This window comes from Pristiophorus japonicus, chromosome 1 (assembly GCF_044704955.1).
Source record: "Pristiophorus japonicus isolate sPriJap1 chromosome 1, sPriJap1.hap1, whole genome shotgun sequence".
NCBI classification, from domain to species: Eukaryota; Metazoa; Chordata; class Chondrichthyes; family Pristiophoridae; genus Pristiophorus; species Pristiophorus japonicus.
The window spans coordinates 85,548,012-85,574,973 of record NC_091977.1 but is presented as its reverse complement, the minus strand read 5'-3'; the positions used below and the strand labels follow the sequence as shown (position 1 = coordinate 85,574,973).

The 26,962-nt window shown below is 46.3% G+C and overlaps 1 protein-coding gene and 1 long non-coding RNA gene across 2 annotated transcripts in view; one reads left to right on the top strand and one right to left on the bottom strand.

The window, feature by feature from the left end:
- The window catches only part of dock8 (dedicator of cytokinesis 8), a 464,486-nt gene that overhangs the window by 18,857 nt on the left and 418,667 nt on the right, over positions 1-26,962 (top strand). The gene's annotated exons all lie outside the window — the stretch shown is intronic.
- Positions 11,507-26,962, bottom strand: part of LOC139264662 (uncharacterized) — a 50,131-nt gene continuing 34,675 nt past the window's right edge. The window contains exon 5 of the long non-coding RNA XR_011593394.1: positions 11,507-11,594. This is a non-coding gene — a long non-coding RNA (uncharacterized lncRNA). The remainder of the gene's footprint in view (positions 11,595-26,962) is intronic.

The following is a 26,962-nucleotide window of genomic DNA, read 5'->3' as shown; positions in this document are numbered from 1 at the left end:
TGGCTGGGAAAAATCCACTGGAAATGGGACGACATCCGAGCGCTTTCGTCCTTCGACGATGCCTCATGTGCCCAGGTTCTGAGCAAGTTTCCATCGTTGTTCGAGCCAGGCATTGGAAGCATCTCGGGGGCAAAGGTGCAGATCCATTTGGTTCCCGGTACGCGACCCATCCATCACGGGCGGTACCATATATGAAGCGTGAGAAAGTGGAAATTGAGCTGGACAGGCTGCAGCGAGAAGGCATCATCGCGCCGGCGGAATTCAATGAGTGGGTCAGTCCGATTGTCCCAGTACTTAAAGATGATGGCTCGGTCAGAATTTGTGGGGACTATAAAGTAATGATTAACCATTTTTCGCTACAGGACCAGTACCCGCTACCCAAGGCAGGCGACCTATTTGCGACCCTGGCTGGAGGAAAGACATTCACCAAGCTGGACCTGACCTCGGCCTACATGACGCAGGAGCTGGAGGAGTCTTCGAAAGGCCTCACCTGCAACAACACACACAAAGATCTGTTCATCTATGACAGATGCCCGTTCCGGATTCGGTCGGCCGTGGCAATCTTCCAATGAAACATGGAGAGCCTGCTAAAGTCGGTTCCTCGCACCGTGGTTTTCCAGGACGACAAACTGGTTACAGGTCAGGACACCATTGAGCACTTGAAGAATCTGGAAGAGGTTCTTAGTCAGTTGGATCGCGTAGGACTCGGGTTGAAATGTTCGAAGTGTGTTTTCCTGGTGCCAGAGTCGAGTTCTTGGGAAGAAGGATCGCGGCAGGCGGCATCAGGCCCCCGATGCCAAAACGGAGGCCATCAAGAACGCGCCGAGACCACAAAACGTGATGGAGCTGCGGTCGTTCCTGGGACTCCTTAACTATTTCAGTAATTTCCTACCTGGGTTAAGCCCCCTGCTAGAATCCCTACAGATGCTACTGCGCAAGGGAGACGACTAGGTATGGGGGAATTCACAAGAGGCTGCCTTTAAGAAAGCCAGGAATCTGTTGTGTTCAAACAAACTGCTTGTCTTGTATAACCCTTGTAAATGATTAGTGCTAGCTTGCGATGCATCGTCATACGGGTTCGGGGATGTGTTACAACAGGGTAACGAATCGTGGATTTTGCAGCCGGTCACATGCATCCAGAAGTTTGTCCAAGGCCGAAAGGGCCTACAGCATGATTGAAAAAGAGGCTCTGGTGTGCTTTTATGGGGTAAAGAAAATGCACCAGTACTTGTTTGGCCTCAAGTTTGAGCTTGAAACTGACTACAAGCTGCTCATATCACTGTTCTCTGAGAGCAAAGGGATTAACACCAATGCCTCTGCCCGCATCCAAAGGTGGGCACTCACGCTGTCGGCATACAATTATGTAATCCGTCACAGACCGGGCACAGAGAACTGCACTGATGCTCTCAGTCAGCTGTCATTGCCCACCACCAGGGTGGAAATGGCACAGCCTGCAGACTTGCTCAAGGTCATGGAGGCATTCGAAAACGAAAAGTCCCCCATTACGGCCCGCCAGATCAGGACCTGGACCAATCAGGATCCTTTACTGTCCTTGGTTAAAACACTGTGTCCTCCATGGGAGCTGGTCCAGTCTTCCAGCAGAGATGCAGGAGGCAATTAAACCGTTCCACAGACGCAAAGACGAAATGTCCTTGCAGGCGGACTGTTTGTTGTGGGGCAATCGCGAGGTCTTGCCCAAGAAAGGCAGAGATACGTTCATTTGTGAACTGCACAGCACCCACCCTGGTATTGTAAAGATGAAAGCCATAGCCAGATCCCCTGTGTGGTGGCCCGGCATCGACTCAGATTTAGAATCATGTGTGCCCCAGGTCAGCACTTGCTCTCAGCTGGGCAATGCACCCAGAGAGGCACCGCTAAGTTTGTGGTCGTGGCCCTCCAAACCGACAAATCCATTCCAAAGACATTTGACAGATTATGCCTCAGTGAAGCACTGTGGAAGATTTTCCTATACAATAAAGAATCATACATCAGAGAGTAGGTCATTCAGTCGATTGTGCCCATGCCAGCTCTCTGCAAGAGCTACCAATTAGTCCCACTCCCCTGCAAATGGTTGTTGTTGGACTAGGAGAAATGGGAGATTATATAAAGAATAGTATGTGTTGGATGGGGCCATTTCAGCCCATCGTGTCCATGCCGGCATTGGTTTAATTGGTGCCTGCATAAAAATAAAAGTTGAACTTTGAAAGAAAAGAAGTGCCAGAACCTCCTTACAGAAGAAAGCAAATTCTGAGTTCCAAGCCCCAATTTTTCTTAAATGTTAATACTTCAAAGTTAGCACATCTGCAATGAAAAACTATAATATGTAAATATATTCGTAAGATCCCGTCAGCAGAAGAATTGGAGATAAAAAGGAGAGGGAGAAACAAAAGTTAAGAAAATGTTAATCTTATCTGCCAAACACATTTTTATTCTGAAGACGATCCAGAACTACCTCCTAAATATGGATTTATCAAAACGAAAGGCATTTAAAAAAGTCAGCATGCTGCTTTGCTTAAAAACTGAAGGATCCGGTTTATTTCAAATGATCACAGGTTTAATTTAAGCACACTGCTGAGACCTTGAGATGGTAACAATACAGTGTGTACTATCAAACACGAGAATTACTTCAGGGCAAATTCATATAATATTTCCAGATCAGACGAGCAGCTGTACCCTGCAAACTCCAAACACTTTGCATTAAGGGACAAGTGCAATTTCCAGTATCCAAAACTTGTTTCCTGCTTTATTATATGGGATTGCATATGATTTGAATTATTTTTCTTCCTCTGTTAGCTGCTTACTCAACCTCACTAAAAATCTTTGTGATTAGACATTTGCAAAAACATAAACATAATCCAAAACAGACATTAGATAAATTCTTTAAAATCTGAATTTAGTCCAATTCAGATATTGAGTTGCCAGTACCTTTTAAAGAAAATGTCAGGGCATATATAGCATTGGGTAGTACAGTGAGTCAACATACTACTCTTTCAATTCTAGGGCCTGGATTTAAATGCAACTCAGACTGATGGAATGAAAGATTCTTCTTTCGGATGCAGTTAACGCTCCAGTGATACTGCACTGATAATTTACCATGTAATTTTCCCCTTCATTGCATCTATTTCTCTCTTCCTGTCATTTCCTCTCCCCATTTGTTTTCCCACTTACTTTTCCTCTTCATTCCCTCTCTGTTTTATGATGTAACTGGTAAGCATTGGTAATTTTCTTGGGTCACTGAGACTTTGGGAATCACTGGGAATGGTGTCAAAATTGTCATCAAAGTACAAGGGGGAGAAAAAGACAAATTTCAGTGACTGGGATCTTATTGATGATCCTAACATTATTTAGCATTCTCTACCCCAAAATGTTTCTACTTCTGGCCAATGTGCACTAAAGTATTTGCAGCTGTATATGTACTGCACATATATGGCTTCGAATTTGCGGTGTTTAATAACAGCGAACGAACAGCTTTGAAACGGATTTCCACATTAGGATGCGCTTGTGCGGTCAGTTATAATACACCCCCCACAAGCCGGTAATCAGTGAAACTGATGAAAACTTTGACTTTTCTGCAGTAATATCGCTGATAAATACCCCATTAAAAGTTAAACCTATTTGGATTAGGTGTAACTGGGGTTTTAACAGCATATTGACTGCTAAACAAATGTTATGGCCTTGAAAAACACATTTTAATTTTGTGAAGTGTCAAATTTATCTATTTTAATAAAAATAAAAAATTTTTGAAACATTAAAAAATATTATTTAAAAATAGTTTGTTAATCTTTATTTCAGGTTTATCTTCTCTCCATGCGCGAGCCAGTGAATCTTTGTTTTGCTCTATGTAACATTTTTTAACTAGTCAGAATAAAAGGAGCTTGTTCACTTCCTTGTACTCGGTCTGTGAGAATTCTGCATTGTGATTGGTTTGTTGATGTCATAGTAGCTCGTGCTATGGATTTCCCACTAAACTACACTAATCTCAATTGAACATTGGAAAAGCTGAACTTCTTGCGAGATCTTTGTGGGAAGCTTTCTTCGGGACCAGCAGCGAACGCCTTTGCTTCGCCGCTGACAAATTATGGGCCATATACTTTATCACACACATGCATGCACGTGCACATGCACACACATATGGAAATACCCTTGTACATTCACTATTTTCTGTCAAATGACTTAACATTGCACCCTTGTAACTAGTTTTCACTGCACATTGCATCCTTGATATCCTTCATCAGAGTACTGTGTTAATGCTCATTTCCAGGGTGTAATGATGAGGGAGATCTGTTACATTGAGTCTTCACCCCAGTAACACTTTGATGCGTTCACAACAAAAGATGAAACTGAGTACTGTGTACAATGAGCAAGTGTGACTTTCGCTCCTTTAATAAGATTCCAGAGTGCAGGTACCTCGTGGGTGGCCTGCTTATATACCATGCTCCCAAGGGATGCTGGGATCCCTTGGGACTCCAAAAGGTAGGCTCTCTGGTGGTAGTGTAATACAGGTTGCAAGGGGTTAAATACATAACATCACGCCCCCATAAAGTCAATAGTACACTTATTTACAAAGTGAGATGATCTGGAGCTTTTCACTTCCTTGTCGATCATCCCGGTACAAATGCGGGTAATTCAAAGGTTGTGGGTGAGTTGGTTAGTTCTTTACTGGCCTTGCTGGGCTGCTGGGGATGGTGAGTTCGACTTCGTGGTCAACCATGATGTCAGTTGCCACTGGTGTATGTGTTAGAGGGTCAAAGTTAGTGGTGTCTTCTTCGGGTTGTTCGTAGCTGTTGGTGAACCGCAACTTGATTTGGCCCACATGTTTTCTGCACATTAGTCCATTGGCCAATTTGACCTGAAACACCCTGCTCCCCTCTTTGGCTATGACCGTGCCAGCGAGCCATTTGGGACCAGGTCCATAATTGAGTACAAACATAGGATCATTGACCTCAATATCGTGTGACAAATTTGCGCGGTCATGGTACACACTTTGTTGATGCCACCTGTCCTCTATGTGATCATGGAGATCAGGGTGGACAAGAGAGAGCCTTGTTTTTAGTGCCCTTTTCATGAGCAGCTCGGTTGGGGGAACCCCGGTGAGCGAGTGGGGTTCGGTGCTGTAGCTGAGCAGCATTTGGGATAATCAGGTCTGCAGGGAGCCTTCCGACATGCAAGCTTTGCTTGATGGTTTGAACTGCCCGTTCTGCCTGACCGTTGGATGCGGGCTTGAACAGGGCAGGTGTGACGTGCTTGATCCCATTGCGGGTCATGAATTACTTGAATTCAGCACTGGTGAAACACGGCCCATTGTCACTGACTAGGACATCAGGCAGGCCGTGCATGGCAAACATGGCTTGTAGGCTTTCAATAGTGGCCGTGGACATGCTTACAGACATTATTGCACATTCAATCCATTTTCAGTAAGCATCCACAACAACCAAGAACATTTTGCCTAGAAATGGGCCCGCATAGTCCACGTGGATCCTCGACCACCGAGCTTTTCACTGTCCAGTTGGGTGTCATTTCCTTCTAGAAGTCGAGGAGGTTTGTCAAGCAGGATCTTCCTCTTATTATCATCATCATCATAGGCAGTTCCTCGGAACCGAAGGCATGCTTCCATTCTAAAAATGAGACCTTAGATGGTTGAACAGTCCAATACGAGAAGCACAGTCCCTGTCACAGGTGGGACAGATAGTCATTGTGGGAAAGGGTGGGAGGGACAGGTTTGGCGCGCGCTCTTTCCGCTGCCTGCACTTAGTTTCTGCATGCTCTCGGCAATGAGACTCGAGATGCTCAGCATCCTCCCGGATGCACTTCCTCCACTTAAGGTGGTCCTTAGCCAGGGAATCTCAGGTGTCAGTGGGGATGTTACACTTTATCAGGGAGGATTTGAGGGTGCCCTTGTACTGTTTCCTCTGCCCACCTTTGGCTCATTTGCCATGAAGGAGTTCCGAGTAGAGCGCTTGCTTTGGGAGTCTTGTGTCTGGCATGTGAACGATGTGGCCTGCCCAGTGGAGCTGATCAAGTGTGGTCAGTGCTTCAATGCTGGGAATTTTGGCCTAATCGAGGACGCTAATGTTGGTGCATCTGTCCTCCCAGGGGATTTGTAGGATCTTGCGGAGACATCGTTGGTGGTATTTCTCCAGCGACTTGAGGTGTCTACTGTACGTGATCCATGTCTCTGAACCATACAGGAGGCCTGTAGACCATGAGCTTGGTGGCAGATTTGAGGGCCTGGTCTTCTGTATCCATGTTGACTGCTGTTTACTAGATTGTTGTACAGATAATCTTCAAGTTTACATCTGATAATCGCTTCCATTATTTTACATGAAATGGAAGTAAGAATAATGGGTCTTTAGTTACCTGTGTTTGTTTTGTCCTTAGAATATGGGAATCACATTGGCCTGTTTCCAATCTACTGGCACCTCACCAGTAACCAAATATCCTTTGGTGTTGCACCACTGATTGCTGCAAATTCAATAATTGCAGGCTTTGTAACATTTTACATCATCCATTTTTCTGAAGCAATAACTTCCCTATTTCATGCCTGTCCTGCAGCCTATTTGGTTTGGGCTTGACAAAAGATGGCTGCCCTCCCAATGCTGTATTTCCTATATTTATAAATCAATCTTTTATTTAACTTGGAGGATACTATCATTATTTACACTAACCTGCCTTTAATAATTAATGGTAAAGGGAGCCTAACCCCATTGGAAGAGGGTGGGTCCTTACTAAATGCCAAGGAAACATGTTTCTGTGTTTTTAATATTTTCTTGATGCTTTCAAACTGTTATTGTTTCTTTGTTCAAACACTGGTTTTCTCAACAGCAGGGATGAGTGGTTGGGTTGTTTCAGGTTGTGTATCTGTGAAGCTGAAGGTTGATCCTGACTGCACAGGCTAGTGTGCTGACCTCCTGAGACCAGGATGGAAGCACTGATGCACCCTCCTTCATCTCCCCTCCCCGACAAGCACATAGGGATACATTTATGAATCCACATTTTGGGGTGGAATTCACCCACCATCAGCACATATAGGGAATTTAACAGCATAACATTCCTGGGCCTGCCCCCATGCCCCAACCCCCCATGATTAAATTAATTCATAGAAAATGATGTGGTGCATGCACCCAGAATCTAAATATACGCTCCCAGTGGACAAAGTTCTGTGCTTGGAACATAAATTCTTAAAAGTACCTCTATAGTCGCCCTTACGCAGCAGGAAAGAGAGGTGCTTCCTGTTTGTTTTTGTGTTCAAGGCGAGGAATGCTAGTGGTGGTAGAAGGGAACAGTTCTCATTTCAAGCACCCAATGTCGGCATCAAACACTCCCAGGTCAAGTACAGCACAGCTCGATGCAAAGTTCCCTCTACTCTGTTTAACAGTACAGGCATAAGTCAGGCATCTGCTCCAAGTAGAGGGAGGAAGATGTGATGCCTGACAACCGTTCAGGAGGCAAGCCGGTGTCACCAGCTCCAGGTTTTTTACCCATTGGCAACTGGCTTCCTTTTATAAGGAGGCTAATTTGCTGTGGTGCTTCTGGCAGTTTTCTGGCATGTCCAGGCCAAGACCAAGGACTGGACACCCCGCTGGGCCTCTTGTACACCCCTCCAAGGCCCTGAATGCTCATTTCTTTCCAGCATCCAGATCACTGGGAGCAAAGATGATAGGAGTCTGCCCCACTTGTTTGTGATGTATTACACCTTCCGTGGGCCGCATGGAACTTGCACCCATTCCAGATCCCAGCAGAAAGTCGAATTTCCCATTCTTCTGGGTAGAGGCCCGATCAATTTTGAGTCCTGATTAATTTTTCTGCAATTGACAGACCTCTTCTGCTCCACTGCACCCCAGACCCTGAGGAAATTCAGGACCAAAATGACTGAGTGACCAGATAATCTATTTTTAGTGGCGTTGTTTGAGAAAGGAATTTGGCCAGAGCGCCAAGAGTACTCCCCGCTTTTCTTCAAATATGCCATTAGATATTTTACGTCAAACCAAGGATGCAGATGGTATCTTGTTTTAACACCTTATCCAAAAGACAATAAACTCTAAATTCCATGCAAGCTCTGGCTGCATCTACAGTGTAACTACCGCGAAGCCGGACACACCAGAAAATGGGGCAGAACCCGGTTCCTCCAGGATACTGCCCTATAGAGAGAAAACTGGGAAATTCTGATGAGAAGGTGGATCTTCTACCCACCTACCCCCATGTCGAAGGGATGTGTCTGAGGGAGTTCCCAGAATCCAGGAAATCTGCCCAGTATGTGACCTGATAGGCCCAGTGGCACCCTCGCCAGCTCTTGGGAATAGCTTTCTTTCATTTCAAGGAATAGATCATTGATCTTTTTGTATACCTTTTGAGGCAGAGAAAAAATTTACACCTGCTTCAGCTGATAAGAATCCCATGCTTCTATATTGGAGTAATAGTGTGCCACTCCAATTTTCTGGGCCCCCATCCGGGCTGACGGCACTGGTACACGCTTACAGGCAATGGCTGCCCATCTCAAGTATGCAAATGACCCTAAGGATTTAAGACAGGGACTGCATCTTTATGCATGAGCACACTTAAGGCCTGCTTGGAAGCACTTGAGGCCCGCTCTGTCGTTCTGCCATTGGCTTAGTAGGCCGAATGGAATTTCAGGCCCAGTATCTCTGACAATACTGAGCTCATTCAGTACCACAGCCCTAGATTATATGGTCAATTCAAAGTGGGGCTTGGAACACACAAGCATTCAGACTCGAATGGGATTGAGCCGAGGTGACAATCAATGAGGAAAGTATTGTTACACTGTTGATGACTTTTGTAGCTGATGTCTCCAATGCTGTTGGTGTAAATGTGCACCTCTCAACTGCAAGAAAACTCTGTGTGCAAATAGGACCTGGGTTCATATTAAAACTCTTGAGTTCTACCTTATGTAAACTTAAGGTTATCCAAAACTCGGCTGTCCGTGTCCTAACTCGTACTAAGTCCGGTTCACCCATCATTCCTGATTTTAGTCGCTCAACCATTGATAGTTGTGCCTTCAGCTGCCTGGGTTCTAAGCTCTCCAGCTCTCTACCTCCCTTTCCTCCTTAAAACCTCTTTGACCAAGCTTTTGCCCTAATTTCTCTTTATGTGGCTCGGTGTCACATTTTTTGTTTTATAACATTTCTGTGAAGTACCTTGGGACATTGTACAATGTTAAAGGTACTATATAAATACAAATTGTTCCTGTTGTTGATGAATGCTGACTCATGGCCCTGACAGAACAAAAATCCAGCAAGGAAACTGGCTTGAAAAATTTCAATCTGAAACCCCAAGCATTAGAAATAAATTGTATGTGGAGGAACGCTGATCGAGAGGAATGGACTGTTTGCATCATGTAGTGTTCACACTAATATAGCTGGCTGAAAAATGCATTTCAATATACATTCAGTTAATTTGCAGTTTAATTTCATGTTGATTCTATATCCCAAATTAAATAATGTTGTGCATGTTCTTGACAGTTATATACCCATATAAACCTAGATGCATGATTTGAGCCATAGTCCAAAACAGAAAGATGAAGCAGAACTTGTTCAGAGACTTAAGGCTAGATATTCAGTTTTCAGCGCAAAAATGGTATTTTTTTTGCCAAAATTACCGTTTTCGCTTCGCTATCAGGCCGTAAATTCAACCTTTAATTTGCGCAGCGTTAAAAATCGGCATTGCATGAGGATTCGCGGCACAAACCACGAATTTCGGCAACTTTAGTCCGAGGCCGATACCGCTGCGAGAGAGGCCTTGGGAGAGCGGAAAAACACCAAGAAATAAATTGGAAACCCCCCCCCCTCTCAAAAATTCACAAAACATTTACAAGACACTTATCTATTGAATCGCTGCAAAAGAATTAAAAAATAAAAACTTTAACTTACCTTTTTGCAGGACTTCATACTTACCGCTGCTGGCAGGGCTCCTAGGACAGGTTTTTCCTTGTCAGTATTCTGAGCGCAGAATACGGGTGCGGAGAGAGCCAAATTTCTGGTGAAAAGGCTATTTCGAGTGTTGCACAACGGCGCTCCTCTCCCAGCGGTACATGAAAAGCACCGTCACACAAAGGTCACTGAATTTTCCACTGATCGGGTTTTCGCCAAAAAGGGTGAAATAGCACCAAAAACCCAGTCTCAGAATCGCCAAATTTCTAGCCCTATTAGAGTGATGGAAAGTTATTTTAATGACTGTAGAATGTGTGGGTTTATAGGACTATTTCCCTTTTAGGTTGTTTTCTGTAAACATCCCAGCTGTTCAGTTCAAAACTAACTCAGTGATTTTTTTTTGTTGTAATAAACACTTTCGGAGCACGGCCTGACGTAAGTATTTGAAAAAGGACTAAATACTCCTTCGAAATTCCAAACCCAAAATTGCATCCTAACTTTTTTCCACAACTCAAATGAAATATCCTGTTCACTATATTGTACATTATTTATGGTTTATTAAGTCACCTACTTACCCGAGAGGGTTTTAATTTCCTCTGGCAGTGCCAATGGTTAATGTGTCCATGTAAAATTGCTTTGCGTGCTGTTTCAAAGTAATTACTAAACCATTTAAAATGCACAGATTTTGACACTTCCCTGCCGTTCCCCCCCCCCCCCCCCAATTCCCTCGCCATGCACCCGCTCTCACCCCGCCTACAATATAGAACTGGTAGCTTCAGGAACAGCTTCATACCTATAGGGATGTTTATTTGTAGGGATGTGTTATATAATGAGCTCATATTGCTGCTTTGCATTTTTTATTTTCTTTTTTCTGTTTGCAGTGCTCCTCAACAATCTAAATAAATAGGTTAAAAATCTGCCAGTGTACAGGAGATATCCTTGCATTTGATTTGATTTCCACTCCCCATAAAGACCTGTTATTTTGAGATACCTCTGTTTTTAGGAGCCTTTCCATTTATATATAGTAAGCAATTGGTTCTGTAGGAAAACCTGGAAATCAATATCTGTGGCAGAGGGAGGGGGTTATGGCGGGGTTCAATACTGAAAGTTAGGATACCTCCTAGAAGGATATAGATGCAGGAAGTACTTGACTAAAAATCCTCCCTTCTATAGAATTGGGAAAGAAGCTATAATTAATACTACCTACCCATAGTTACTATTTTGAATAGGAACATGGTTAATGGAGACATTCTTTAAAAAAAAATGGGGCACTAATTGATTCCTGGTGAATTTCAGATCGATAGATTTTTGAATACTAAGGGTAATGGGGATAGTGTGGGAAGGTGGAGTTGAAGTAAAAGATCAGCTGTGATCTTATTGAATGGCAGAGCAGGCTCGAATGGCCTACTCCTACTCCTATTTCTTATGTTCTTTATGTGTCATGTTGATATGTCAGTGGAAAATTTTAACTTTGTTTTCCTATGAAACCAAGTTAAATGAGGAAGTTTCATAACCGCTACCTATATTTTTTTAAATCTATGTTAAGAATTATAGTCGACATCAACATTCATTTTTTTTAATTATTTAAATATTGATACTATGGGTAATCAATGACACTGCAATGCACTTCTTCGTGGAACACCTTCCTAGTTTTCGGCCTTTCTGAAAGTCCTTATCTCAGGCTCCATTGTTGGCTGTAAAGCAAGGATCCTGTTGAGAAAGTTTGCTCAGAATTGGTAAAAGAAAGAAGAAAGACTTGCATTTATATAGTGCTTTTCATGATCACCGGATGTATTAAAGTGCTTTACAGCCAATTAAGTACTTTTGGAGTCATTGTAGTAATGTGGGAAAGGCAGCAGCCAACTTGCAGACAGCAAACAGCAATATGATAATGACCAGATAATCTGTTTTTGTTATGTTGATTGGTATGTGCTTATGGTGTTTGGAGACTTCTTTAGGCCAATTAGATGTGTTTTTCTTGTTCAGTAAATGTCTACTGAGTATTAACAAAAATGTGTGCATACAAACACAATTTATAATAGAGATCCTAAACCCTTGTCTCAATGCTTCTGTGTGGGTGCAATGCTAAATGTTCCATCATCATCATCATCATAGGCAGTCCCTCTGAATCGAGAAAGACTTGCTTCCACTCTAAAAATAAGTCCTTAAGTGGCTGAACAGTCCAATACGAGAACCACAGTCCCTGTCACAGGTGGGACAGATAGTCATTAAGGGAAAGGGTGGGTGGGACTGCGCTTGATTTCTGCATGCTCTCGGCGATGAGACTCGAGGTGCTCAGCGTCCTCCTGGTTGCACTTCCTTCACCTAGGGTGGTCTTTGGCCAGGGACTCCCAGGTGTCAGTGGGGATGTTGCACTTTATCAGGGAGGCTTTGAGGGTGTCCTTGTAACGTTTCCTCTGCTCACCTTTGGCTCGTTTGCCGTGAAGGAATTCCGAGTAGAGTGCTTTGGGAGTCTTGTGTCAGGCATGCAAACAATATGGGGATGTTGGCCTGGTCGAGGACGCTAACGTTGGTGCATCTGTGCTCCCAGGGGATTTGCAGGATCTTGCGGAGACATCGTTGATGGTATTTCTCCAGCGACTTGAGGTGTCTACTGTACATGGTCCATGTCTCTGAACCATACAGGCGGGCGGGTATTACTACAGCCCTGTAGAGCATGAGCTTGGTGGCAGATTTGAGGGCCTGGTCTTCAAACACTCTATTCCTCAGGCGGCCGAAGGCTGCACTTGTACACTGGAGGCAGTGTTGAATCTCGACGTCAATGCCTGCTCTTGTTGATAAGATGCTCCCGAGGTATGGGAAATGGTCCATGTTGTCCAGCGCCACGCCATGGATCGTGACGACTGGGGGGCAGTACTGTGCTGCGGGGACAGGTTGGTGGAGGACCTTTGTCTTACGGATGTTTAGCGTAAGGCCCATGCTTTCGTACGCCTCAGTAAATATGTTGACTATGACTTGGAGTTCAACCTCTGTATGTGCGCAGACGCAGCCATCGTCCGTGTACTGTAGCTCGACGACCGAGATTGGGGTGGTCTTGGACCTGACCTGGAGATGACGAAGATTGAACGGTTCCCACTGGTTCTATAGTTTAGTCCCACTCCAGCGGGGAGCTTGTTGACTGTGAGGTGGAGCATGGCAGCGAGGAAGATTGAGAAGAGGGTTGGGGCTATGACGCAGTCCTGTTTGACCCTGGTTCGGACGTGGATTGGGTCTGTAATGGATCAGTTGGTAAGGATCACGACCTGCATGTCGTCGTGGAGCAGGCAGAGGATGATGATGAACTTTTGGGGGCATCCGAAATGGAGGACGCTCCATAGTCCCTCGTGGTTGACAGTGTCAAAGGCCTTTGTAAGGTTGAGGAAGGCCATGTATAAAGGCTGGTGCTGCTGCCTGCATTTTTCCTGCAGTTGTCGTGCTGTAAAAATCATGTCAGCAGTGCCCCATGTGGGACGAAATCTGCACTGTGACTCTGGGAGGAGCTCCTCAGCCACAGGGAGAAGACGGTTGAGGAGGATTCTAGCAACGACTTTCCCAGTGGCTGACAACAGGGAGATTCCTCTGTAGTTGCTGCAGTCAGACTTGTCCCCTTTTTTAAAGATGGTCATAATCACTGCATCTCTGAGATCTCCCGGCATGCTCTCCTCCCTCCAGATGAGAGAGATGAGGTCATGTATTCACGCCAGCAGTGCCTCTCCACCACACTTCAGTGCCTCAGCAGGGATTCCATCCGCTCCCGTAGCCTTGTTGTTCTTAAGCTGTCTTATGGCTTTTTCTACCTCGTGCAGTGCTGGGGTTTTATTGAGGTGGTGGCGGGTAGCATGCTGAGGGATGGAGTCGAGAACACTCGAGTCAAAGGCAGAGTCTCCACCTCTAAACTTTCCATGAAGAAGCTTGTTAACAATTACTGTCAACCCCCCCACTGCGCCCCCCCCCCCGCCCCCCTCCGCCACACACATACACAAACACAAATTTAGACCTTCTCCTTCAAGTATAACCTGACAAATCAGATAAAGGTTTTAGCTGAAATAAAACCAGAAAATGCTGGAAATCTCAGCAGGTCAGGCAGCATCTGTGGAGAGAAACAGAGTCAACGTTTTCAGAACGGTTTTAGCTGATTGGGAGTACAGAGCCCCATTAAACTCCAATCAGTCTCCATTTGCAGTGCAATATTGTAAAGTCCTGTCCCCTCAGTATAGATTCACACGAGGCATGTAGTGAAGTCAAGGTCACTCTGGACCTGCACCTTTATTTCACAGCTCTGGAATGCTGCACTTGCCTGAGACCTGTCCTTATATACCTGTCTCTTGCAAGTGCACCCCTGGTGGTAAGGTAATGCTGGTGGTTACAGGTCATATCTTATTACAGTCATGTATAGCATGTTAGGATACAGTTATATCTAATAATGTAAGATACATGACATCACCCTCCCCCAAGGTCTTATTGTCTTTATAAGTTCAGTCTCTCAGGTGGTCTACGCTCTCTGAGTTATGGTTCAGTTGTTTGCTTTGGTGTCTGTTTTTCTTTGGGTGTGGTTGCTGGTATCTCGCCTGGGCTGTCTGTTTCATTCAGTGTGATTGTTGTTGACTCGCTTGGGCTGTCTGTTGGGATTGCCCTTTCCTCAGGTTGTTCCCTCTGTCTGTCCACCAGGTGTGGTGCGAGTTCCACATTGTAGTCTGCCTCTGGTTCCGCAGTGTTGTTGGTAAATCTGCTTTTGATTTGGTCCACATGCCTCCAGCAGGTTTGGCCATTGTCCATTTGTACTACCAGTAGCCTGTTTCCTTCCTTGCCCGTTACTGTTCCTGCAAGCCATTTGGGACCCCTGCCATAGTTTAGTACAAACAATTTGTCCCCTATCTCATTCCATCTCCCCCTCGAATTTCTGTCATGGTACTCAGTCAGCTTACGGCGCTTTGCCTCAACGATTTTGTGCATGTCTGGGAGGATTAATGAGAGCCTTGTCTTTAAAGTCCTTTTCATCAACAGTTGCGCGGAGGGAATCCCAGTCAATGAGTGCGGACGAGATCTGTATGCCAGCAGCAGTCGCAACAGGCGACCCTGCAGCGTGGGACCTTGGATTTTAAGCATGCCTTGTTTAATGATTTGCACTGCTCTCTCTGCCTGGCCGTTGGAGGCCGGCTTGAATGGTGCCGTCTTGACATGATTTATGCCGTGATCATTTATAAAATCTTAGAATTCTGCGCTGGTGAAGCACGGACCATTGTCACTCACCAATATGTCAGGAATTCCGTGCGTTGCAAGCATGGTTGCGAGGTTTTCCACAGTGGTGGAGGTTGTGCTCGAGTTTAAAATGGTCCACTTTGAAAATGTATCTACAACTACGAGGAACATTTTGCCCATGAATGGGCCCGCATAGTCTACGTGCACCCGCGACCACGGTTTGGTAGGCCAGGCCCAGGGGCTCAGGAGAGCCTCCCTGGGGGCATTGCTGAGTTGGGCACAAATGGTGCACCGTCGGACGCAGAGCTCCAAGTCCGCGTCAATACCAGGCCACCAGATGTGGGATCTGGCTATGGCCTTCATGAGAACGATCCCCAGGTGCTCGCGGTGGAGCTCCCGGACAAATGCCTCTCTGCCTCACAGAGGCATGACTACTTGGCTGCCCCACATTAGGCAGTCCATTTGTAGTGATAGCTCATGCATGCGCCTGTGAAAGGGTTTGAATTCCTCGGGGCAGGCATCGCAAGCCTCTGCCCAGTCACCGGTTAGGACACATCTTTTTACTAAGGATAACGTGGGGTCGCCGGCCCTCCAGGCTCTGATTTGGCGAGCCGTCATGGGCGAATCTGTGGACTCGAAGGCATTGATTGCCATGACTATCTCACAGTGCTGTTCGTTAGACCCTTCCGTGGTCGCCAGGGGTAGCCTGATGAGCGCGTCGGCACAGTTGTCTGTGCCTGGTCTGTGCCTTATGGTATAGTCGTAGGACTCCAGCATGAGTGCCCACCATTGAATTCGCGCCAAGACGTTGGCGCTTATTGCCTTGCTCTCGGATAGGAGGGACGTGAGGGGCTTGTGGTCGGTTTCTAACACGAACTTGGCCCCAAAAAGGTATTGGTGCATCTTTTTGACACCGTACACGCACGCAAGCGCCTCCTTCTCTACCATTCCATACCCGCGCTCCGCCCGCAAAAGTGACCTAGAGGCATAAGCTATGGGTTGTAATTTGCCCGCACTATTGACATGTTGTAAAACGTACCCAACCCCATGCGCTGATGCATCACATGTGAGAACTAGCTTTTTACCTGGATCAAAGAAAGTCAAAACACTGTTGGAACACAGAAGGTTGTATGCCTTATTGTAGGTGCGTTCCTGGGCCTGGATGCCAGGCGAATTGCTTTTGTTTTGGACTCTGTTGGGCGGATTCCATCAGCAGCAATCCTTCTGCCCAAAAATTCAACCTCGGGTGCGAGAAACAGGCACTTGGATTTCTTAACTCGCAGGCCCACCCGATCCAACCGCTTTAGTACTTCCTCCAAATTATGGAGATGGGAGTCGGTGTCCCTGCCCGTTATAAGTATGTCATCTTGAAATACAACCGTCCCCGGGATGGACTTGAGCAGACTCTCCATGTTGCGCTGAAATATGGCAGCTGCCGACCTGATGCCAAATGGGCATCGATTGTACGTGAAAAGGCCTCGATGTGTGTTGATGGTGGTGAGTAGCTTGGATTCCTCGGTCAATTCTTGCGTCATATACGCAGATGTGAGGTCTAGTTTTGAGAAAAGTTTAACTCCAGCCAATGTGGCAAATAAATCCTCCGCTCTGGGCAGCAGGTACTGGTCCTGTAGGGAGACTCTGTTTATGGTAGATTTGTAGTCCCCACAGATTCGTACGGATCCATCAGGCTTCATGACCAGGATGATGGGACTTGCCCAGTCGCTAAATTCCACAGGTGATATAATGCCTTCCCGCAGAAGCCTGTCTAGTTTGTGTTCAATCTTTTCCCTCATCACATAGGGTACAGCTCTGGCCTTGTGATGGACCGGTCTAGCATCCTGTGTGATGTAGATTTTGACTTTGGCCCCTTTGAAAGTGCCCACACCTGGCTGAAAGAGATGTTCAAATCGCTTTATAACTGTTGAGCAGGAGGTCCGTTCCTCTAATGACATGGCATGGACATCATCACATTTCCAGTTCAGTTTTGCCAGCCAGCTTCTCCCCAGCAGTGCTGGGGGGTCTCCGGGGACAATCCACAGGGGAAGTCGGTTCACTGTCTCTTTGTGTATGGCAGAGAGCATGGCGCTGCCGAGGACTGGTACGATTTCTTTGGTACAGTTTGGTGTCGACCCTTGTGAGTTTTGGTCTGTCTCTTTTATGCGGTCACAGTTGTTCAAATTGTTGAGCGCCCATGAGAGATTGACTCGCTCCCGTATCCAGCTCCATGTTGACCGGTATCCCATTGAGTAGGACCCTCATCATTATAGGAGGCGTCTTGTTATCGGAGCAGGGGCCATTGATCGTGTTGACCCGCTGTACATCGGTGTCCCGGGTACTGTCCCCACCGTCTTCTGGTCCGCTTTCTGACCCATCCGATTCGTATACCAGCCGAGCTGTCGTTTTGTTGCACATGTGGGCCAGATGCCCTGTATATTCACAGTTCCTGCAAACAGCCTGCTGAAATCAACATCCCCTTGACGAGTGCCCACCCCCACACCTCCAGCACAGACCGCTTCCATTGTTTCCAAAGAATGAGCTGCATCTGGCTGATCTCTCTTGAGCTTCTCTCAGCTTGTAGTTGATTGCTTGCATTGTGGGTTGATGAGGTGTGAACGGCCGTTCCTGTGGCCCTTGATGGCTTCTGGCACCACTGCCTGCTGTCGGGGGCCTGCTCTCCTGCCTTTGTCTGTGTGTGGGGGTAGCAGCTTGTTTCACGCTGTGAACTCCTTGTTCCGCTATTTCGTTAGTTGTCGTACCTGCATTGTAAATCAACCTCGTTTCTTCTTCCCCTGCCAAGAATGTCTGTGCAACCAGTGCTGCTGCCTCTAAGGTCAGGTTCTTGGTTTCTATGAGCTTTCAGAATATGCCTGCGTGGCCGATTCCTTCAAAGAAAATGTCTCTCAGCATTTCTCTCCTCAGTTCATTGGAGAACTCACATAAACTAGCAAACCTCCGAAGTTCTGCCACGAAGTCGGGTATGCTCTGGCCCACACAGCGTCTGTAGTTGTAGAACTTGTGTCTGGCCATGTGTAGGCTGCTCACTGGCTTCAGGCAGTCTCTTACCAGTGTGCTCAATTCTTCAAACGACTTGCTTGCTGGTTTCTCGGGTGCCAGCAGATCCTTCATTAAAGCGTATGTTTTCGAGCCACAGCTGGTCAAGAGATGGGCTCTTCTCTTGTCTGCTTTGTCGTCTCCTAACCAGTCTTTGGTTACAAAGCTTTGCTGGAGCCTTTCTATAAAGTCCTCCCAATTGTCTCCAGCATTGTACTTTTCATCTGATCCGTTGTTCGCCATTCTGTGGATTCTGTAATCCCGTAACTCGTCGCCACTGTAAAGTCCTGTCCCCTCAGTACAGATTCACACGAGGCATGTAGTGAAGTCAAGGTCACTCTGGACCTGCACCTTTATTTCACAGCTCTGGAATGCTGCACTTGCCTGAGACCTGTCCTTATATACTTGTCTCTTGCAAGTGCACCCCCGCTGGTAAGGTATGCTGGTGGTTACAGGTCATATCTTATTACAGTCATGTATAGCATGTTAGGATACAGTTGTATATAATAATATAATATACATGACAAATATCTTTTCAGCTTCATAAGAACATAAGAACATAAGAAATAGGAGCAGGAGTAAGCCATACGGCCCCTTGAGCCTGCTCCGCCATTCATTAAGATCCTGGCTGATCCGATCATGGACTCAGCTCCACTTCCCCGCCCGCTCCAGATAATCCCTTATCCCCTTATCATTTAAGAAACTGTATCTTTCTGTCTTAAATTTATTTAATGTCACAGCTTCCACAGCTCTCTGAGGCAGCGAATTCCATAGATTCACAACCCTCTGAGAGAAGAAATTTCTCCTCATCTCAGTTTTAAATGGGCAGCCCCTTATTCTAAGATCATGCCCTTCTAGTACTAGTCTCCCCCATCAGTGGAAACATCCTCTCTGCATCCACCTTGTCAAGCCCCCTCATAATCTTATACATTTCGATAAGACCACCTCTCATTCTTCTGAATTCCAATGAATAGAGGCTCAACCTACTCAACCTTTCCTCATAAGTCAACCCCTTCATCTCCAAAATCAACCTAGTGAACCTTCTCTGAACTGCCTCCAAAGCAAGCATATCCGTTCGTAAATATGGAAACCAAAATTGCACACAGTATTCCAGGTGTGGCCTGTACAGCTGTAACAAGACTTCCCTTCTTTTATACTCCATCCCCTTTGTAATAAAGGCTAAGATTCCATTGGCCTTCCCGATCACTTGCTGTACCTGCATACTAATCTTTTGTGTTTCATGGACAAGTACCCCCAGGTCCCGCTGCACAGCAGCACTTTGCAATTTTTCTCCATTTAAATAATAACTTGCTCTTTCAATTTTTTTTGCCAAAGATAGAGGATCAGCCATGATCATATTGAATGGCGGTGCAGACTCAAAGGGCCGAATGACCTACTGCTGCTCCTATTTTCTATGTTTCTATTTTAAATATTAAATAATAACTTGCTCTTTGATTTTTTTGTTGCCAAAGTGCATGACCTCGCACTCTCCAACATTATACTCCATCTGCCAAATTTTTGCCCACTCACTTAGCCTGTCTATGTCCTTTTGCAGCTTGTTTATGTTCTCCTCACACATTGCCTTTCCTCCAAGCTTTGTATCATCAGCAAACTTGGCTACATTACTCTCAGAGATCCCATAGCTCAGTATTGAGCAGATTAAGGTTTTTCAATCCTGACTTTCTTTTCACACCCTTCATTCAAATTCAAGTCAAAAGGAAGCTTCATAGCTAGATCTATCCTTCCTATTCTCCAATATATCAAAAGGCTGAAGTATACATACCTGGATCAGGCAGCCTATGGCAACACAAGTTAAAAGCAGGCTTTTCACAACTGGCAAATATCTACGCAAAATCCCACATAATTCCTCAACAGGCTGGTAATTAAATTCTTTATCAACAGCTCAATCAATATTAATCAATTATTTATATCACTTAGATGGGTAACAAGCAGAAGGGCCCAGATAGCTGCATAAATGTGGTGATGTATGGAGGGCCAAAGACGAGACAGTTCAGATTTTGAAAGTGCAGCTGTTGGTGAATTGGGGGTGAGTTTTGCCAGGGCTGGACACAGGAGGAAGCAGGGTTGGAAGTGCGAAGGGTGATATGGGTGGAAAGCGATACAGGGAAGTGATCAGAGATGGCTTTATCTTTGATTGACACGATGGGAGCAGCAATGTCATGGAGGGGGCCATGAATATGGATTGGGGAGTTTACATGGAGGGAGAGATTAAGGGAGGATAGGAAGGCAGCGAACCCAAGGAAAGTGAGCATTATGAATTGAGATGGCGGTTGAAATCACCAAGGATGAGAGGTTGTTCGGTGCAGAGACTGAGGTAGGAAAGCAGTGAAGACACCTCGGTAAGAAAATTTTTATGGTAATTGGGTGGGCGGTAGAGAAAGAGGATTTTAAATGAGAGGCAAGAAGGATGGAACAGGGTGAGGTGATCAAAGGAGGAGAAAGTGCCAGAGAAGTAGGGGGACAGACCAAGGTGTAATTTGGTGATAAGAGCCACACCGCCACCACAATAGCCAGGCGGGGAGGCTTCATTCAGGAGGAAGGTGTCATTACTACTCAGCCAGTTTTCCGTCAAGGCCCGGATGTCGATGCAATCATCCACAACAACCTCATGCATGGTTTGAGCCTTTTTCACAAGTGAACAGACATTCTGGAGGGAAATGCGGAGCGGGGTGGTGATAGCTGATCTTCTGGCAGAGTCCACAGGGTTAGCACTGGGAGGGGTGAGTTGGACGGAGAGGATATTGTAAAGATTAGCTCCCAGCAGTCGGGCATGGCAAGAAGGTCGGCGAGAGAATAGGATGGGGCACTGGGGGTTACTGCACGCAAGGAGGCAGCGATGGGTGCTTCAATGGGCCCTTCAAAGTATGACAAGTGAGGCACAGAGGGAAGCTTTAGGCTTATCTAAGAGGGTCCTGGCCAGCAGCGAGGTCGGGATCCTGCAGCGAGGTCGAGGCCCAGCAGCGAGGTCGAGGCTCCGGGAAGGTGCAGCACGGGCCAGCAGTCAGTTCAGGAGGCCTACACTGCATTATCTGAAACCCAGGGAGACAGGACCTGTGGGAAGGAAGGAGGGAACAGTGGGAATATGTGTGTGTGTGTGTGTGTGTGTGTTTGTGCTAGGCCCATGCAGCAGAGCCTGGTCTCCAAACATCTTGGATCTCCTTGTCATTGGACCAAGACCTTGCTCTGTCAAGCCCGTGTGGTAGCTGGTGTGCAACAGCCACCCCACGTTAAAAAAATCCACGCACAGGCATCTTCCGCCTTTTAAATTGAAGTTCGGGACCTGGAACGTCAGGACCCTCAAGGATCTTTCCAAGCACAAACAGCGGAAGGAGCGCATGACAACCCAAGCACCCCACCCACCCACCCCTTCAACCACCATCCTCACCTGTGATAGAGACTGTAGATCCCGCATTGGCCTCATCAGTCACCTGAGAACTCATATTAGTGTAGAAGCAAGCCATCCTCGACTCCGAGCAACTGCCTAAGAAGATCATCTAAGAGGGAGTCAAGCCTGGGATGGCGGCAGCAGAGTAATAATAATAACTTTTATTTATATAGCGCCTTTAACTTAATAAAATGTCCCAAGGCGCTTCACAACAGTGTTATAAGACAAAACAGATAAATTTGACACCGAGCCACAGAAGAAGAAATTAAGGCAGATGACCAAATGCTTGTTTAAAGAGGTAGCTTTTAAGAAACGTCTCAAAGGAGGAAAGAGAGGTGGAGAGGTTTAGGGAGGGAGTTTCAGAACTTGGGGCCCAAACAGCTGAAGGCACAGCCACCGATGGTTGAGCAGTTAAAATGGGGGATGTTTAAGAGGGCAGAATTTGAGGAGCGCAGACATTTTGTGGAGTTGTGAGGCCGAAAAAGATTAGAGATAGGGAGGGGCAAGTCCATGGAGTGATTTGTAAACAAGGATGAGAATTTTGAAACCAAGGCGTTTTGAGTTTTGAAACCAGGAGCCAGTGTAGGTCAGAAAGCACAGGGGCAAAGGGTGATTGTGACTTGGTGCAAGTTAGGACACGGGCTGGTAATTTTTGGATGACCTCAGGTTTATGTAATGTAGAATGTGGGAGGCCGGCCAGGAGTGAGTTGGAGTCATCAAGTCTAGAGGTAACAAAGGCATGAATGAAGGTTTCAGCAGCAGAAGAGCTGAGGCAGGGGCGGAGGCGGGCAATGTTACAGAGGTGGAAAAAGGCGGTTTTAGTAATGCCGCGGATATGTGGCTGGAAACTCATTTCAGGGTCAAATATGACACCTAGGTTGTGAACAGTCTTGTTCACCCTCAGATTGATGCTAAGGAGAGGGATGGAGTCAGTGGTTAAGGAACGCAGTTTGTGGAGGGAACCAAAGACAATGGCTTCGGTCTTCCCAATATTTAATTGGAGAAAATTTCTGCTCATCCAGTACTAGATGTCGGATAAGCAATCTGACAATTTCGATAACAAGCAGGGGTCGACAGAAGTGGTGGAGAGGTAGAACTGGGTGTCATCAGCTTACATGTGGAAACTGACTCTGTGTTTTCGGATGATATCTCCAATGGACAGCATATCGATGAGAAATAAGAGGGGCCAAGGACAGATCCTTGGGGGACACTAGAGGTAATGATGCGAGATAGGGAAGAGAAGTCATTGCAGGTGATTTTCTGGCTACGATTAGATAGATAAGAATGGAACCAGGCGGGTGCAGTCCCACCTAGCTGGACATTGGTGGAGAGGCGTTGGAGGAGGATGGAGTGGTCAAGCCTGTCAAAGGCTGCAGACACGTCGAGAAGGACAAGTAGGGATAGTTTACCTTTGTAGCAGTCACAAACAATGTAATTTGTGACTTTGATGAGAGCCATTTCGGTATTGTGGCAGGGGCGGAAACCAGATTGAAGGGATTCAAACATGGAGTCCGGGAATGATGGGCACAGATTTGAGAAGTGACAACACGTTCAAGGACTTTGGAGAGGAAAGGGGGGTTGGAGGTGGGGCGATAGCTTGCAAAGCACAGTGGGGTCAAGGGTCAAGAGTCACTCTCAAACAATTAGCCCATATCTGCCCCTTTCTAGCATTATCCATATACTGTGTCAAACCAAAGGACAAAGGAAATCATATTGGAAATGCTAGTGCTGACACTTTTTTATAACATTTTTTAAAAAGATCCCAGGGTATTAGTCTAGTTGCAGTTAGAAATATTTTATAACATGACACAGCACAGAGCCCACGTCGATCACAGAAGGGTGTGTCCCACTTCAGTTAAACTAAATTTTTATCTGCACTGATCAGGAGATGAAGACCGTGCCAGCATTTGTAGATTTAGTCCAGCATCAGTATAGTTCATCTGTCCAGATATTCCCGTTTTGAAATCTGCTCTGGCTTTGTGAACATTTATGTTTTGTTATTATATCGATTTTATGGCCATCCCACTTATATCAGAGATCAACAAATTTTGCATTTGTGGTTAGTTAACTATCATCATCATAGGCAGTCCCTCAGAATCGAGGAAGGCTAGCTTCCACTCCCAAAGTGAGTTCTTTGATGGCTGAATAGTCTGCTACGAGAGCCACAGACCCTGTTACAGGTGGGACAGACATTCGTCGAGGGAAGGGGTGGGTGGGGCTGGTTTGCCACGTGCTCCTTCCGCTGCCTGCGCTTGACCTCGTCACGCTGTTTCCGTTGAGACTCGAATAGCTCAATGCCCTCCCGGATGCACTTTATCCACCTTGGGCGGTCTTCGACCAGGGTCTCCCAGGTGTCAGTGGTGATGTCGCACTTTACCAATGAGGCTTTGAGGGTGTCCTTATAACGTTTCTGCTGCCCATCTTTGGCTCGTTTACCATGAAGGAGCTCCGCATAAAGCATTTGCTTGGGAGTCTTGTATCTGGCATGCGAACTATGTGGTCTGCCCAGTGAAGCTGATCGAGTGTGGTCAGTGCTTCAATACTGGGGATGTTAGCCTGGACGAGGACACTGATGTTGGTGCGCCTGTCCTCCCAGGGGATTTGCAGGATCTTGGTGATATATCTCCAGCGACTTGAGGTGCCTTCTATACATCAGTGGGAAGCTGTTTAACCTACCAGTGGGAAGCTGTTTAACCTACGCCACCTCCGGGCCAGGTCCAAGGTCACCCCAACCTCTGTCGTTGAGCCGCAGTATGCGGACGACGCCTGCATCTGCGCACATTCTGAGGCTGAACTCCAGGATATAGTCAATGTGTTCACTGAGGCATATGAAAGCATGGGCCTTACGCTTAACATCTGTAAGACAAAGGTCCTCCACCAGCTTGTCTCCGCCGCACAGCACTGCCTTCCAATCATCAAGATTCACGGCGCGGCCCTCGACAACGTGGACCATTTCCCATATCTCAGGAGGCTCTTCTCAACAAAGGCAGACATTGATGCGGAGATTCAACATCGCCTCCAGTACGCTAGTGCAGCCTTCGGCCATCTGAGGAAAAGAGTGTTTGAAGACCAGGACCTCAAATCTACCACCAAGCTCATGGTCTACAGGGCTGTAGTAATACCCACTCTCCTGTATGGATCGAGGCATGGACGATGTATAGATAACTATATTGGTGTATGAAGCACTGAAACCTTTTTTTAACTGGAGTTGCAATATGAAAACTAAAACAGCATTCTGATATCATTAGTATTTGGTTTAATGAGTTATATGCCCGCTGCAAATAAATTATACAATTTATAGATGAGAGGAACTAAAGATCAAGATCTTCTGGAATTTAGATCACTTGAACCTGAAGTTCATTTCAAATAAAATTTGCTCCATTGCTAAACGACAGCATGTATGGTTCAAGGTTGATCCCACTGCTAATATAAGGTGACAGTTTCTAATAATGCCTACTGTTATATATGTCGATTTGTTTTTACTCTGTACAGCCACCAGAGGGCTCATTCCCTGGAGTGCCAAGGGATCCCATAATCTCTTGGCAGCACAGGTATTTAAGAAGGCTTCACAGGTTGGAGAGGCACTCTGGAGATCTGCAATAAAAGACTAAGGTCACACTTCAGTTTGAGCTCACAGTGTTCAGTCTGACTCTTTCTTCATACGCAACAACTGGCGACGAGATACAGATAGCGAACCCAAAGATGCAGACAACAGTGGGCATCCTGGAGAAATTCTTGGAGGGAGATGATTGGGAACCTTTTGTGGAGCGACTCGACGAATACTTCGTGGCCAATGAGCTAGATGGGGAAGAGATCGCTGCCAAATGCAAGGCGATCCTCCTCACCCTCTGTGGGACACCAACGTATGGCCTCATGAAGAATTTGCTCACTCTAGCGAAACTCACGGAGAAATCGTACAACGATTTGTGTGCACACTGGTCCAAGAGCATTTGAATCCAAAGGAAAGCATTCTGATGGCGAGGTACCGGTTCTACACTTACAAAAGGTCTGAAGACCAGGAAGTGGAAAGTTATGTCGCCAAGCTAAGATGCCTTGCAGAACATTGCGAATTTGAAGGACATTTGGAGCACATGCTCAGAAACTTTTGCGTACTTGGCGTTAGCCACGAAACCATACTTCACAAACTTTTGACTGTAGAGACCCCAATCTTGAGTAAGGCCATAGTGATAGCCCAGGCGTTCATTGCCACCAGTGACAATACGAAGCAAATCTCTCAGCACACAAGTGCTGCTACAAGTACTGTGAACAAAGTGATGTTGTTTTCGAATCGTAACGTACAGGGCAGTCACACATACCTGCAGCTGCACGTCCGCAGATGACTCAGAGTCCACCATCTAGGATGATGAATGCAAGGCCATTAACACCTTGTTGGAATTGCGGGGGTGATCATCATTTCCATTCATGCCAATTCAAAGAGTACGTTTGCAAGGGCTGTGGAACAATGGGACACCTCCAACGAGTGTGCAGGCGAGCTGCAAAGCCTGTTAAACCTGCAAACCACCATGTTGCAGAGGAGGGCAGATCCACGGAGGATCACCAGAGCCTCAGGTAGAGGAGGCAGAGGTACATAGGGTGCACATATTCACCACGAATTGTCCCCCGATAATGCTGAATGTTGAACTAACTGGACTCCCAGTGTCAATGGAGCTAGACACGGGCGTGAGCCAGTCCTTCATGGCAAAAAGACTTTTGAAAGGTTGTGGTGCAACAAGGCCTCAAGGCTAGTCTTAACTCCAGTTCATATGAAACTAAGAACTTACACAAAAGAACTGATTCCTGTAATCGGTAGTGCTACCATAAAGGTCTCCTACGATGGAGCGGTGTACAAGCTACCACTCTGAGTGGTACCGGACGATGGTCCCATGCTGCTCGGCAGGAGCTGGCTGGGAAAGATACGCTGGAACTGGGACGACGTCCGAGCGCTATCGTCCGCTGACGACACTTCATGTGCTCAGGTTTTTAAAAATTTCCTTCGCTGTTCAAAGCATGCATTAAGAAATTCCAAGGAGCGAAAGTGCAGATCCATCTAATTCCGGGGGCGCGAACAATCCATCACAAGGCGAGAGCAGTACCGTACATGATGAAAGAAAGGGTAGAGATTGAACTAGACCGGCTGCAAAGAGAGGTCATCATTTCACCGATCGAGTTCAGCGAGTGGGCCAGTCCTATTGTCCCAGTACCTCAAGGGAGGCGGCACCGTCAGAATCTGTGGCGATTACAAAGTAACTATCAATCGTTTCTCCCTGCAGGACCAATACCCACTACCAAAAGCCAATGACCTCTTTGCATCGCTGGCGGGAGGAAAGACATTCATGAAGCTGGATTTGACTTCAGCCTAAATGACGCAGGAACTGGAGGAATCATCGAAGGCCCTCACCTGCATCAACACGCACAAAGGTCT